Genomic DNA, 13,060 nt, shown 5'->3' with positions numbered 1-13,060 from the left:
TTACAGTCACAAGCACCCTGGTGAGGTACTAAGAGGTGAAATCCTGCCAAACTCGTTGGATATTAACAAACCTTTCTCATAACACAATTTTGCTATTTAGATCTCTTCTGGATCACACCAAAAAGACATTTCCCCCTGGATGAGAATTCAAATGAGATTTGTTTTCATCCATGTGTGGGACTAGATTCAGCTCAGGAAATAAAGTGACTGGGTTAAGATGCAGACTGCTTGGCTGGCTTTGGATTTCACGGCTAGAAAATGGTAGCAAATAACTGGAAAGCAAGGAGCAACTAAAGTAATGCCTTAGTTGGTGCCAAAGTTTACTGGGTCTAATAAATCAGAAACAACAACAAGGTGACAACAAGGGAGAATATCACCTACTTTATTGGGTGTGGGTGGAAGTCATATTAATTTTTAGCTGGCACTGGAAAATAACATAAATTAATATTATCTTTAAAGGCATAACAGAAGAACTGTGAATGGGTAAACTGAATTTTCTTTATTTACCTATGTTACCAATTGCCTATCAATTTAAGGCAGTGAATAAAAAGGTACTGGGCTTCAATAATCACATGCTCCTCTAAGCTCAATTTAGACTGTGTTATCTTCTATCTCAACTTCTTTTTCCTTCCTCCGTTATTTAGTTTTAAGAGAAGATTCATGAAAGATGAGCTGTGAAGGTTGACAGAACTATATCATATCATGCATATTCATATTCTAATTATTAATGAAATAAATTTTGCTATCTATATTTTATCTCTCATGAATTTACACTGACATTATAATGCAGCCATCCCTCAGTGGGGGTTGGTTCCAGAATCCACCACAATACCAAAATCCATGGATGCTCAAGTCCCATAACCTGTATAACCTGAATCAGATACAGAGAAGGGAGTTGGGGTACAGATGGATGCCCAATTTGACTAGAAAAAGAACAAATAGGTCAAAGTTAGCAGAACAAAGGAAATAAAGATATGAGCAGAAATAAATAAAACAGAGAATAGAAAAATAATGGAAGATATTAACAAAACTGAGTTGGTTCTTTGAAAAAATTAAAAAATTACAAACTTTTACCTAGACTAACCAAGAGAAAAGACTCACACAAGATTGTAAATGAAAGAGTAGAAATTACAAACACCACCACATAAATACAAAAAATCATGAGAATACTATGAACATTTATACACCAACAAATTGGACAATCTAGAAGAAATGAATAAATTCCTAGAAACACACATCCTACCAAGACTAAATCATGAAAGGCAGAAGAGGTGTGAACCCGAGACAGTTTTTTCATAATCATGTTACAAAGCTGTATAATGGAAAGAGCACTAAATTTAGAGACAGGTTTTGTTGCGGTTTTTTTTTTGGTGAGGGAGGTCTGTTTTAGTTTAATATTACTTCCAAGAACTGGAAACATCTATTACATTATTTGAAATTTAGTTTTACTTATAAAAGATGCAGATAATATCTATTTTACAGGCTTGCTGTGAAGATTAAATGAAATGATATTAAAGCAACTTGAAAATAAATAAGATAAAAATGACATAATTTAGGTCTTATATTCCATTAATTTCTCAAAAGTAGTTACTCATTTCCAAGAATACAAGACAAAAAGGCAATTCATCTAAATAAAGAAAATAATAATAAACAGGCTAGCCCAGATTTCTTCATAGCAACATAGAATGCCAAAAGACAAGTAGGAATGCCTATGGGTGAAAAAAATTATGACTCAAGATATTACAAGTAACCACAATGACCATTAGTCATAAAAGCAATGAATAGATACAGGCATACCTTGAAGATATTGTGGGTTTGGTTCCAGGCCACTAAAAATGGTGCATACTGCAATAAAGTGAGTCTCACAAATTTTCTGGTTTCCCAATGCATATAAAAATTATGTTTACACTGTAATGTAGTCTATTATGTGTGTAATAGAATCATGTCTAAAAAATATACATACCTTAATTTAAAAATACTTTATTGATGTAGAATGCTAAACATCATCTGAGCCTAAGCAAGTGATAGTCTTTTTGCTGGTGGAGGGTCTTGTCTCAATACCGATTCCTGCCGACTGATCAGGGTGGTGGCTGCTGAAGCTGGGGGTGACTGTGACAATTTCTTAAAATAAAAGAGCAATATTCTCAAAGGCTAAGTAACTTGGAAAACTCAATATCTAAGAATGTGTCTTTTTTAAAAGTGCCATCCAATTATCAAGGTAACTAAGAGTCAAAGGTAAATAAAAGTGAGGGAAGAGTCATCATACAATGACGGGATAAATCATTGAACAGTTTGAACATGCAAGTATGGGAATTACAGTTATAAAAAGAATGTAAATGTTCAATATCTTAACAATGTAACACTGTCAATATAAATTTAAAAATCAAGGTATGAGGGACATAACTCTGTGGTAATTTTATTTTATATCAGTTCAGTAAAAAATTTAAATATGGTGTTTAAAAAACATAACGATTTAAACTTGTTAATAGTTTTCATTGACTTTTTCTAACCCTACAAGTATGTTTTAAAAAATAATAAGTATTTTAGTGAGAATATATTTATAAGAAGATCAATATTTCCTTGAATTTTACTCTGGGTTTTTCCATCTGTAAAACTAAACTTAACATATTTTCTTTTAAAATATCAAGATTAAATATGATTTCACTTTTATGCATTTTTTATGAAAAAACGTATTTCTACCTTAACATATTTTCTTATAAAGTCTGCAAACTAATTCCTCACTTTTTCAGCTCCAGGGCTGGTGCCTGCCCACTAATGGATGAAGCCAAGTCCTGGGGTTAGTCCTCCCCCACTGGCACCAAAGCCATGTCCTAGATTCTGGCTTCAGGGCCCAGGGTATCCCAAAGCTTGTGTTGGTCAGCTGGCGGATGGGGTGGGAGCCCAGCCAGTCCCAGGGTTGGTTCTTGCCTGCTGGCCAGTGGGCTGGGTCCTGCCATAGCAGGCTGTGGGGCTGCAGTTTTCCTGTGGCTGGTGCCTGCCCACTGGTTGATAGATCTGGGTCCCAGGGTCTCTGGCTGCAAGCCTCTGGGGTTCCCAGGTCTAGTGCCTGCACGCTGGCATGTGGTGTCAGTTCCTGGGCCTTCTGGTTGGTATGGCCATGTCCAGGGGCAACTGTGGGCTCAAGGGTTTTAATGCAGCCTGTCTGCTTGTGGGTGGGACTATGTGCTCACCCAGTTATTTGCCTGGCCTGTGGTGTCCCAGTACTGGTTCTGGCAGGCTGGTGGGTGGGGGCAGGGTTGCATCCCAAGGTTAATAAGCTAGAGGGAGGACTCCAAAGAAGCACTTGCTAACTCCAGTGTCCATGTGGCAGATCAAGCTCCCAAAAGTGGCTTCCAGCAGTGTCTATGTCCCCAGGGTGAGCTCCAGTTGTCTCCTGTCTCTCCAGGAGATCTCCAAGATCAGGAGTTATGTCTGACCCAGGATCCTTTCAAATTATTGCTTCTGCCCTGGGTCTTGGATCTTGTAGGATTTTGTGTGAGCTCTTTAAGAGTGGAGTCTCCATTTCCCACAGGCCCCTGGCTCCCATAAAAGCAAACCCTGCTGGCCTTCAAAGCCACATGTTCTGGGGGCTCATCTTCTAGGTGCAGGACTCCCAGGCTGGGGAACCCAATGTGAGCTCAGACCCCTTGTTCCCTGGGGAGAAACTCTGACTTTATAATTGTTCTCCTGTTTGTGGGTTCAACCCAGGGGTATGGGTCTTGACTATACTGCAACCCTCCCCATCCTACCTGTCTCATTTTCTTTCCTTCTTTATATCTTTAGCTGTAGAAGAGCTTTTACAGTAGGTTTTGGTCTTTTTCATCAATAGTTGTTCTATACTATACTACAAAGCTACAGTAATCAAGACAGTATGATACTGGCACAAAAACAGAAAGATAGATCAATAGAACAGGATAGAAAGCCCAGAGATAAACCCATGCACATACGGTCACCTTATCTTTGATAAAGGTGGCAGGAATGCACAGTGGAGAAAGGACAGCCTCTTCAGTAAGTGCTGCTGTGAAAACTGGACAGGTACGTCACCATTGTAAAGCAATTATACCCCAATAAAGATGTTAAAAAAAATAGTTGTTCTATAAATAGTTGTAATTTTATTGAGAGGAGGTGAACTCGGGGCATTCTGCTCTCGATCTTGGGAACTTCTCCAACTTTCATATCCTAAGTTAGGGTTTATGATCTCACAGATATGAACACTTTTGCACTATTTATGTGGATAGTTATGTTAAAACAAATAAGTAATGGTATAAGACACTAAAGACTGTTTAACCTTTTTAAAAGAAGGGACTCAGGGATATTAGAAATGTCCATTTATTTAATAACAATTGACTATAAATTCGCAGTGTTTATGATGGAAATGTATCTTTTAATCAATAATATGTTTTTAATGTAGCTCATGTTAATATAAATGTAGCATGCTTTTCTTTTTTCTATAATCCAATAAGGCTATTTCTCTACATTGGGCTAAATTTTAAGATTTAGTTTTACAGTAGGTGGCATATGATATTAAGCTCTGAACATTTTTAGGATCATCTAATTCAATCAACCATAGACACTTGAATATTTAATGCTTATTTTTGGTTTCGTTATTGTTTTTGCCTCATCTTTTAATTCATGATATTCTGCTTCATGTTAAAACATAATTTAGCTTTATTATAGATAAAGCATATTAGTGAAGTAGAAATAGCTCAGCAAGGAAGTCAGAATACTTAACCTCACCTGCTTTGAGTGAATTTATCTTCTGTAAGCATCAGTTAACACATATGTAAATTAGACCAATAATTTCCTCTCTCTTGCAAGGAACAAATGAAGTAGAGCAGACTGGTTTCATTAGTACTGTTGCCCAATTGTAGCAAAGATTCCAAACTAAAATCAAGATACTTTAGACTACGCAAAATATGGGGGATTTTATTTTTATTTTTTCTTTGAAAAGCTGTTTCATGAGATTCTTGATCTGTTTTTGTTGTTTTTCCCACTGTTTCAAAGTTGCTTCATGGAATGCCTTCCAGAATATGATAAGGAACAGATACAAGAGTTTGCCAACAGGATTATAGAACAGAATAAAACTTCTGATGCATAGCACACATCTGGTTTAACAGTGACATCAAAGAAGGGAGAGTCTGAAGCCCACACGTTATTTTTAATTTGTTATATTCTTTGGTACTTCTTTTGGGGTTTGGAAAGAACAAATATACAGAAAACTAATCAGTTAATGGGAAATTTTGAGGCAGAACAACTACTACGTGCATACGAAAAGAAGAAGTGGCAGCATTTTTTTTTCCCCAGAAAAATAAAAAAGATGAATCAGGCATTTTTCTCTCATTATTCCTGCTCATGGATAAAGCAATGAAATGATGTTTTCTTCTATACATAATCAGGTCAGAATCAGGTATGTTTATAAATAGACTATATATATATGGCTAGATTGTTCACTGAAGTTCTGTGAAGAAAAGCAAAATGTATTTTAGAGCAAATGCATGATTACGTGATATCTTTGGCTGAACTGAGCAAAGCACAAAAGAAACCAATTATACCCCATGTTGTTAAATTACTTTAAATTTCTACTTTTAATCCTTGTTGGTTAAACTCCTGATTAACCGTTCAAAATGTGTTATTACAAGTCTGCCAGAGCTCCTGGGGTCATTGAATCTCTGTATACTACCTTACTAGCTAAAGCGCTCTGCCTTTCTCTTCTAATGGGTGATGTGTGTACTGGAGGGCGAGGGGTATTGGAGGAAACTGAGGAGAAATCACCCTCATCACGGACATTGTACTGGCATATTTGCCTCGATATATACCCCTTGCACCCTTCCATTATAGCATTTTCTTAAATAAGTGTTGATGAATGAGTTACTAAATGAAGTTGGCTGAGCCTCTTTAATATTCAGAAACTCATCGAAGGGGGACAGGTAGAAGGCAAACTCCACCAGATAGCTGGGAAGCTCTGAGAATAAAAGACCCAATGAGGCCTTGAACTTCATCTGGGAACTGTGCCCTGGGAGCTATCCAAGGTACTAACCAGCTATAACTTAAACTTTGTTCCAATTCGGATTAGTTTGTCCTTGGAAAGCAGTGGGGGCAAAGCGGGTAGAGAGAAGGGAGAGATGTTCTTCTCCCAACTATAAATTTAAGGCCTGCCTTTGTTCCAAGTCATGTACACCTGGGACAATTATTTCATCTTTTTAAGTCTGAATATCTTCACCTGGAAATGAACATAGTAACTACCTATCTCATAGGATCATAAAATATTGTGAGGATCAAATTGGTTAACACATGTAAAACATCTAACACAGTATCTAGCACAGAATAGGTACTTTACAAATGTTAACTCATTATTATGCATTCAAAAATATAACAAGCACCCATGTACCTACCCCCAGAACTACTAAATGTTACACAATCCCCAGATTTAATCCCTATCTCTCTTACTAGAATTTTATACTTCATAGGGACAGAAAGCATATCTGCTTTTATCCGTTGCTTGCCCAGTACCTGGTCCAAAATAATAGCCACGAAGGAAAGAGAGCGGGTTGCATCATTAAAGCGATTTGAAAGAGGGGGAAATGTACACAGCATGCCAGCTTAGGAAAAAAATGGAGCCGGGGACTTTACCCAAAATATGGTCCTGCATTTTTTCTATCTATTAGAACCCCTTTTTAGTCATTCTTGAAGTATAAAGTAATATTATAAATACCTGGGCCAATTTCACAATAAAATGCTTTGGGAATTAAGGTATTTTTCAGCTTTGTCTTAAGGCTGTCTGACCTACAAGTTCCTCTAAGTTTATAAACTCACCCCAGCACCACACAGGCAGCACAGCATGAAAACAAGCCACTTACACCCTCCTAATGTCTACAGTCTTCATTCTAAGCTCTAACTGTAAACTATTTTGAATCTGGAATCCAAACCTGTTCCTGGATTCTCCTGTATTCAGACCTCAAGTATAGTCTTCCAGCAGATTGTGCTTCCTCACACTGTGCCTGACATCCATCCTGCTTCTCCAGCTCTAATATCTATTTTCTTTTAACACTACAATCTTCTTTTCTCCTGTTATTCCCTATTGATTCAATCTGGATAAACATGCCAAATAGCCAGTCTCCCCTGGAAAACACCTCAACTCTGTAAACCAGAGACAAGTTAACTCTCCAGCTCTCACTCAACATGAAATCAGTAGAACTTTGGAAAATGAGTGCCTGAAAGAAATTCAGTGTACAGATCATTTGACTTCTAATCATTTCAAACTCACCAAATACCAAAACAACAAAGAAAGTTTGATATGAATGGAATTCTTAAAACCTATTTTTCTGTATTTCCTAAAATCTACCTGGATTTTGTACAGTTACATCAATCTCTTTGTATTCAACATACCATATTTTAAGCACAATAAAGTTCATGCTAAAAACTAAGTCTACTTTTTCCTAATTAAAAAGTTTTTTATACTATGGAATGAGCCCCTAAATGAAGCAACAGAAGGATAATTACTGCAAAATCAAGCACACTGAATAAAGAATAATCCAATATATTTGGAATGATGGACAGAATGATCTGCTAGCTTTGTCTCCTTACAGTTTTTATGATTATGTGAGATGTATAGACTGCATAAATGTCTACTTATTTCTCCTTAATTATTATTTATTCTTTTCTTCTTTTAGGATGTCAGCCAAAGGGGACATTAGGTCTTTTACGATAATCAAAGATGAACACTCTGCTTACAAATAAATATGTACATAGTCATGATTGCAGGCTGTTGAATCTGAAGTCCTTTGGAGACCATATACTTTCTTACTATGACTGTAACAACTACACAGAACTAGTACTGAGAGACTAAAGAGTTATCTTCATACGTGAAATAATTGCATAGCTATGTTGATTTTCATTTTAGTAGCAGGGAAATATCCTCTGCTTGAGAAAGAATTTAAGTTTCTAATTTAAGTTTTTTAAAGTTTATTGGACTGGTTGTAGGGGTTAGTGGGAATGGAAATGTGGGTGCTATAAGTTGCCATCAAAGCCATTAAGGATAAGTTCCAAAGTCTTCATTCAAATAAAGAATGTTATATTATAAAGAGCAATGTTATCAAAGATCACATTCATGTTCTGTGAGTTGACTCTACTTTTTAATGTCCATTTAAAAGAAAATATAAAATAATATTTTATAGATTTATTTGGAAAATTCTGTCCTACGTATTGGCTTCATAGGATTTTTAGGAAAAGCACCTTCTCAAAATCCCATTTAATTACAAATATACCACCCTTCCCAATAAAGATTTAATTGGCTCCCAGAGTATTGGGAATTTGAATAATTGAATCAATTGTATGAACTAGGAGATGAGATATATTCAAAATCATCTTAAAGAGATAGAATGGCTTTCAGGTGTAAAGAAAGATCTTAGGCTAATACGACTAATGGCATTGGGATATTTTTAAGAATGTATGTATACCTCAAAATTGTGCGAGGATCAGCATAGAACAGAAAAAATATCTTCAGTGAACCAAAATTTATAGTGATTCCCTAGTACTATGCAGAGAAGAAGTAGCCAGTTAATTAAATTCAATGTTTTGTACTGTAAGATATTCATGCCTCTTATGGGAATGGATAGGTTATCACAGCTTAATTTTATTAGCCATTTAAATCAATCAAACAACTCTTGTTCCAATTTCATGGTGTCTCAAAAATATGATTTCCTGAATAGAGATTTCTGAACAGAGATGACAGAACAGCCAACATGAGTATCTAAGTTCAGACTTTGCTGTAAATCACTATGAGTTAATAAGTAGGCAACCTATTTAATATATCAGTCTCTTATGATGTTTATTATGAAGAAGTCCTTAAAGACAGATTCACTTTCATGGCACTGAATGAATCAAGTTTGGGGTTCCACAAGCCACTGACAGTTGACACAAAAGCAAGGCACAGCTTTTGAGTTACCCTCACCATGGCATAAGACAACTAAGCATTTCTTAGATGCCATTTAACCTCATATTTGTCACCTAAACTCTGAAATAAGAAGTGACATATGAGGTTTTGAAGCAACTCATGGCAAATCATGGCCATTCTCCGAGATGTGACCTTAAGGAATAGAGGTATGACCCTTGTTACATATTCTACTGCTCTTAAATAAACTACCCTCATAGCATAGAACAAAAAACATATCATGCTCAAGGATTCTGTAGGTCAGGAATTGACGGAGTACAGTAGGGATATCTTATTTCTTTTCCTGGAGCCTCAGTTAGGAAGACCCAAATGGCCAGGAGTAACTTGCATACCTGAGCACTCAAGTTATATGGAGGCATTTTCACTGACATCTTGGGCATTTGGGCTGAAATGGTTCAAAGGACTTAGGCAACTGGGACTGTTAATCAGAGCACCTACATTTGACTTCTTGTGATTTCGGATTTCCAGAGCAGGGGTTGCCAGAGGAGACATCCTATGAGAAAGCAACCAGGGAGTGGCCATTCCAAGAGAATCAAAGAAAGCAGTATGGTCTTTTATGACCTAGCTTCAGAAATCACATAGTTTCACTTCTGCTAAATTCTATTATTAGATTTATTTATAGCAAATCTCTAAAGTTAATCCAGTATTCTATCTTTACTTTCTACATAGCACACAGTTATGTTATTTATATGTTATATTTATGTTATTTATATAAGTTATATGTTATTTATATGTTGACTTGTTTATTGCCTCTCCCTGGCACTAAAATAAGCTTAATGAGGGGAGAAATTGTGTTATTGACATACTTATTCACTGACTTATTTGCAACACTTAGCACTATCCTAGCACATAAAAGGTGCTAAAATCTTATTGAATTAATGAACAAATAAATGTTCCTACATTCCTTGATAGATTAAAATAAGTAGGACTATTTATAAAACATAGACGCACTGAATTTTCAAAGCTAGATGCTATAATACTGTGCTTGAAATCTGCGATCATCATAAAATATTTCGGGGAACACTAAATCTATGATATGTTGCATAAAATGGGTTTCATGGTCAAGTGTGTTTGGGAAACACTTAACCGAGTTAATTCCTGAAAAATCACTCTGCTCTTTCGCACATTAAAGTCTCTGAGAAATCTTAGCATTTAAAAAAATGTTAATTTTGTTCTACTCACTTTACTCAACTTATTACAAAACACCTTAGAATAGTTACTTAGCTCCCATGGCTCTAGCTTTCCACTGAACACATTTTAGTCCAACCTCATCCTAATTTAGTTAGTGTTGATTCCTGGATATCTAGGTGCCAGAAGGATCTAAAGGTGAGGACCCCCTTTCTGGAGATGTCACCATATGGTGACAGAATTCAAGCTACTTGTTTAAGGTCACAAGGAGAGTTGCTGGAAAGCTGAGAACCGAAGACTATTTCTCCTTCCTATTAGTGAAATGTTTCATTTACAACACGGCGGCCTTTTCAGATTCATAGACACAACTCTACCTTGTGCTCATCATGGACAGATGATTATCCACATTTGAAAACCCTTTGAGAGATATCGTTTGTAATCTCCCTCAGTAGTCTGCCCGATTATTTATCAGGTCAGACTCAGACTGCAGTAGGGTGGGATTCCATTCCGGAGGGAAAGCATTTTCTTTGTCTGATTTAAAATGTTCCATTAAAAAGTAATTTATGATAAATTCACAAGCACAGTTTGCACTTGTGCCTTGGCCAATAGGGTGGTGGAACTTGGAGCAGGGTCTCCAGCATGCACTCAGTCCTTGGCACCAGGCCCCAGTTTAATGACAGTCTGAGTCCTCACACTTTCAGGCCCCGCCCAGTGAGGTTGCCAAGCGTTTGTCATAGTCATGCACATCAGTCAGTCACGGGAATGGAATGTGAAATGGTCCAGAGTGCAGCAGACCCTGAGGCAGAGGGTTTTCCAGCTCTAAAATGCTGAACATTTAAAATACAACCTCTACAGAGTCTACTGAATTAATAAAATATGTATTTAAGTATTCAGATTCTCTCTTCAGTTCCTCAAAGATTTTAATCCCTCCACTGATTTAGAGACATAACTTCATTTATAAAAATCTTTCCTCTAGGCAGATATTTATCCATTTGTCCAATTATGATATGTAATAAGCAGAATCTTAGGAAGCTGTTGATAAAATATTATGCAAGAAAGAGCATTGACTTTGCATTCCCACAGGTGCAGTTTAGTATCAATATCAGCTTCATCAGTTGCTATGGAACCCTCAGCAGTTTACTCAACAAAGCCAAGGTTCCCAAATCTGAAAAATAGGGACAGTAAGTACAGCTCCACTCTACTGTTGTAAGAACTAAATAAGAAAACATATTTGCAAATAGCTGACAAAATGCCTGGCACATGATAGGCTTTCAATAAATATTCTTTCCTGTCTCATACAAAATCATCAGAGTTATATTTTAAGTCTACTGGGAAACAGTAATTAAAAGAATCTTGGGACAGTGGAGTTGGGAAGTTGCTGTTCAATGGGTATACAGTTTCAGTTTTGCAAGATCAAGAAGTTCCAGCCATCTGTTACACAACAATGTGAATATAGTTAATTACTGAACTATACACTCAAAAATGGTTAAAATGGGAGAGGACATCAGCAAGATGGTGACATATGAGGTCCCCTGCTCATATTCCCCCTGAGCAACAGTAATTCGACAGCCATCCATGGACAAAATTGCCTTTGGGGGAGTTTTGGGATTCAGGTAGAAGATTCTGAAACAATGATGGAACCCAAGACAAAGAAGGGTTGTTTGAAGAGGTAGGTCTGAGCCCAGGTAGCAGATTTGTTGACTCTAATCTCAGCTACAGCCCTATAAACAACCCTGTCCCCGTGTGGACTTGACTACAGCCTCGTTTGGCCATGGTCCTGCCACCAGCACCATCTGCCAAGAAATTTAGAAGTCATGCCTGCCCATGGCTTGGGTAACAGGCCCATTGACCTTGGTTCTGGCTGTGGACCCTGAGGGTCTTGTAAACCTGCTCCAAGTCCTCTTAGCCACCAGTCCTGCCCATCCATGTCCCAAAGCAGGCCCTCCAACCTCAGTCCTGTAGACCCTGAAATGTCCCTGTAACTCAGTTTTAACCTCTCTCAGCCATGGGCCAGAAACACTCCTTCCCTCCCAGGAACTCACCAAGGCTCATCTGTGTCCCCTGACGTAGGCCCATTGACCATGGTCCAACTGTGGATCTTGAAGCAGCCCTGTAACTGAGCTCCAACCCCTCACAGCTAAGTCCGGGAGCCCTCCTGACCACACAGGGGCCTACTGGGAGTCATACGTGACTATGCCCCCCTGGAGGCAGGGCTGCCAACATCAACCCAACTGCAGGTTCTGAAGCAGCACTGTAACCTGGTCCCAGGCTCACTTGGCCATATTCCTGGGGAAGTCATGCCCAACCAAAAACCTAGTAGGAGGCATGCCTTTCCACACCCCCAGAGGCACACTGCAGACCTTGGCGCAAGCCACGGACCATGAAGCAGCCCTGTGACTTCCTTCTAGCCCCTCTCAACTGTAGTCTGAGCTCAATCCTTCCTACCCTAAGACCTGTCAGTGATCTGTCAGGAGCCATCCCAGAGACCCAAAGAGAACCACACTCAACTGTACACCTGATAACAGACCTACCAACTGTGAAACTCACTTTGGGCCCAGCAGCAGCCATGTGACCCAGCTCCAACCACACTCGATTGTGATCCTGGAGAAAATATCATCATCCCAGAGACCCAACAGAAGGTATGTGCCTGATAAAGGCAATCTGTAAAAACTAGAAGAGGTGTTGACTTCTTCAAATGCACAGACACCAAAACAGGGCTACATGGATCACAAAGAATCAGGTAAACCTGACACCACCAGAAGAACCTAATGAAACTCCAATAACCAACCCCAGAGAAATGGAGACTGATGTATTGCCTGACAAAGAATCCAAAATGATCATCATATAGAAGCTCAATGAGATGAAAGAGAGCACAGATAGACAGCTAAATGACATAAGGAAAACAATGTATGGACAAAACAAGACATTTAATAAAGGAATAAAAACCATAAAAAAAAAACCAAGCACAAATCCTGGAGATGA

The sequence above is a fragment of the Neophocaena asiaeorientalis genome, unplaced genomic scaffold (genome assembly GCF_003031525.2).
Source record: "Neophocaena asiaeorientalis asiaeorientalis breed wild unplaced genomic scaffold, Neophocaena_asiaeorientalis_V1.1 scaffold253, whole genome shotgun sequence".
NCBI classification, from domain to species: domain Eukaryota; kingdom Metazoa; phylum Chordata; class Mammalia; order Artiodactyla; family Phocoenidae; genus Neophocaena; species Neophocaena asiaeorientalis.
Note: the sequence above shows the minus strand (reverse complement) of the source record.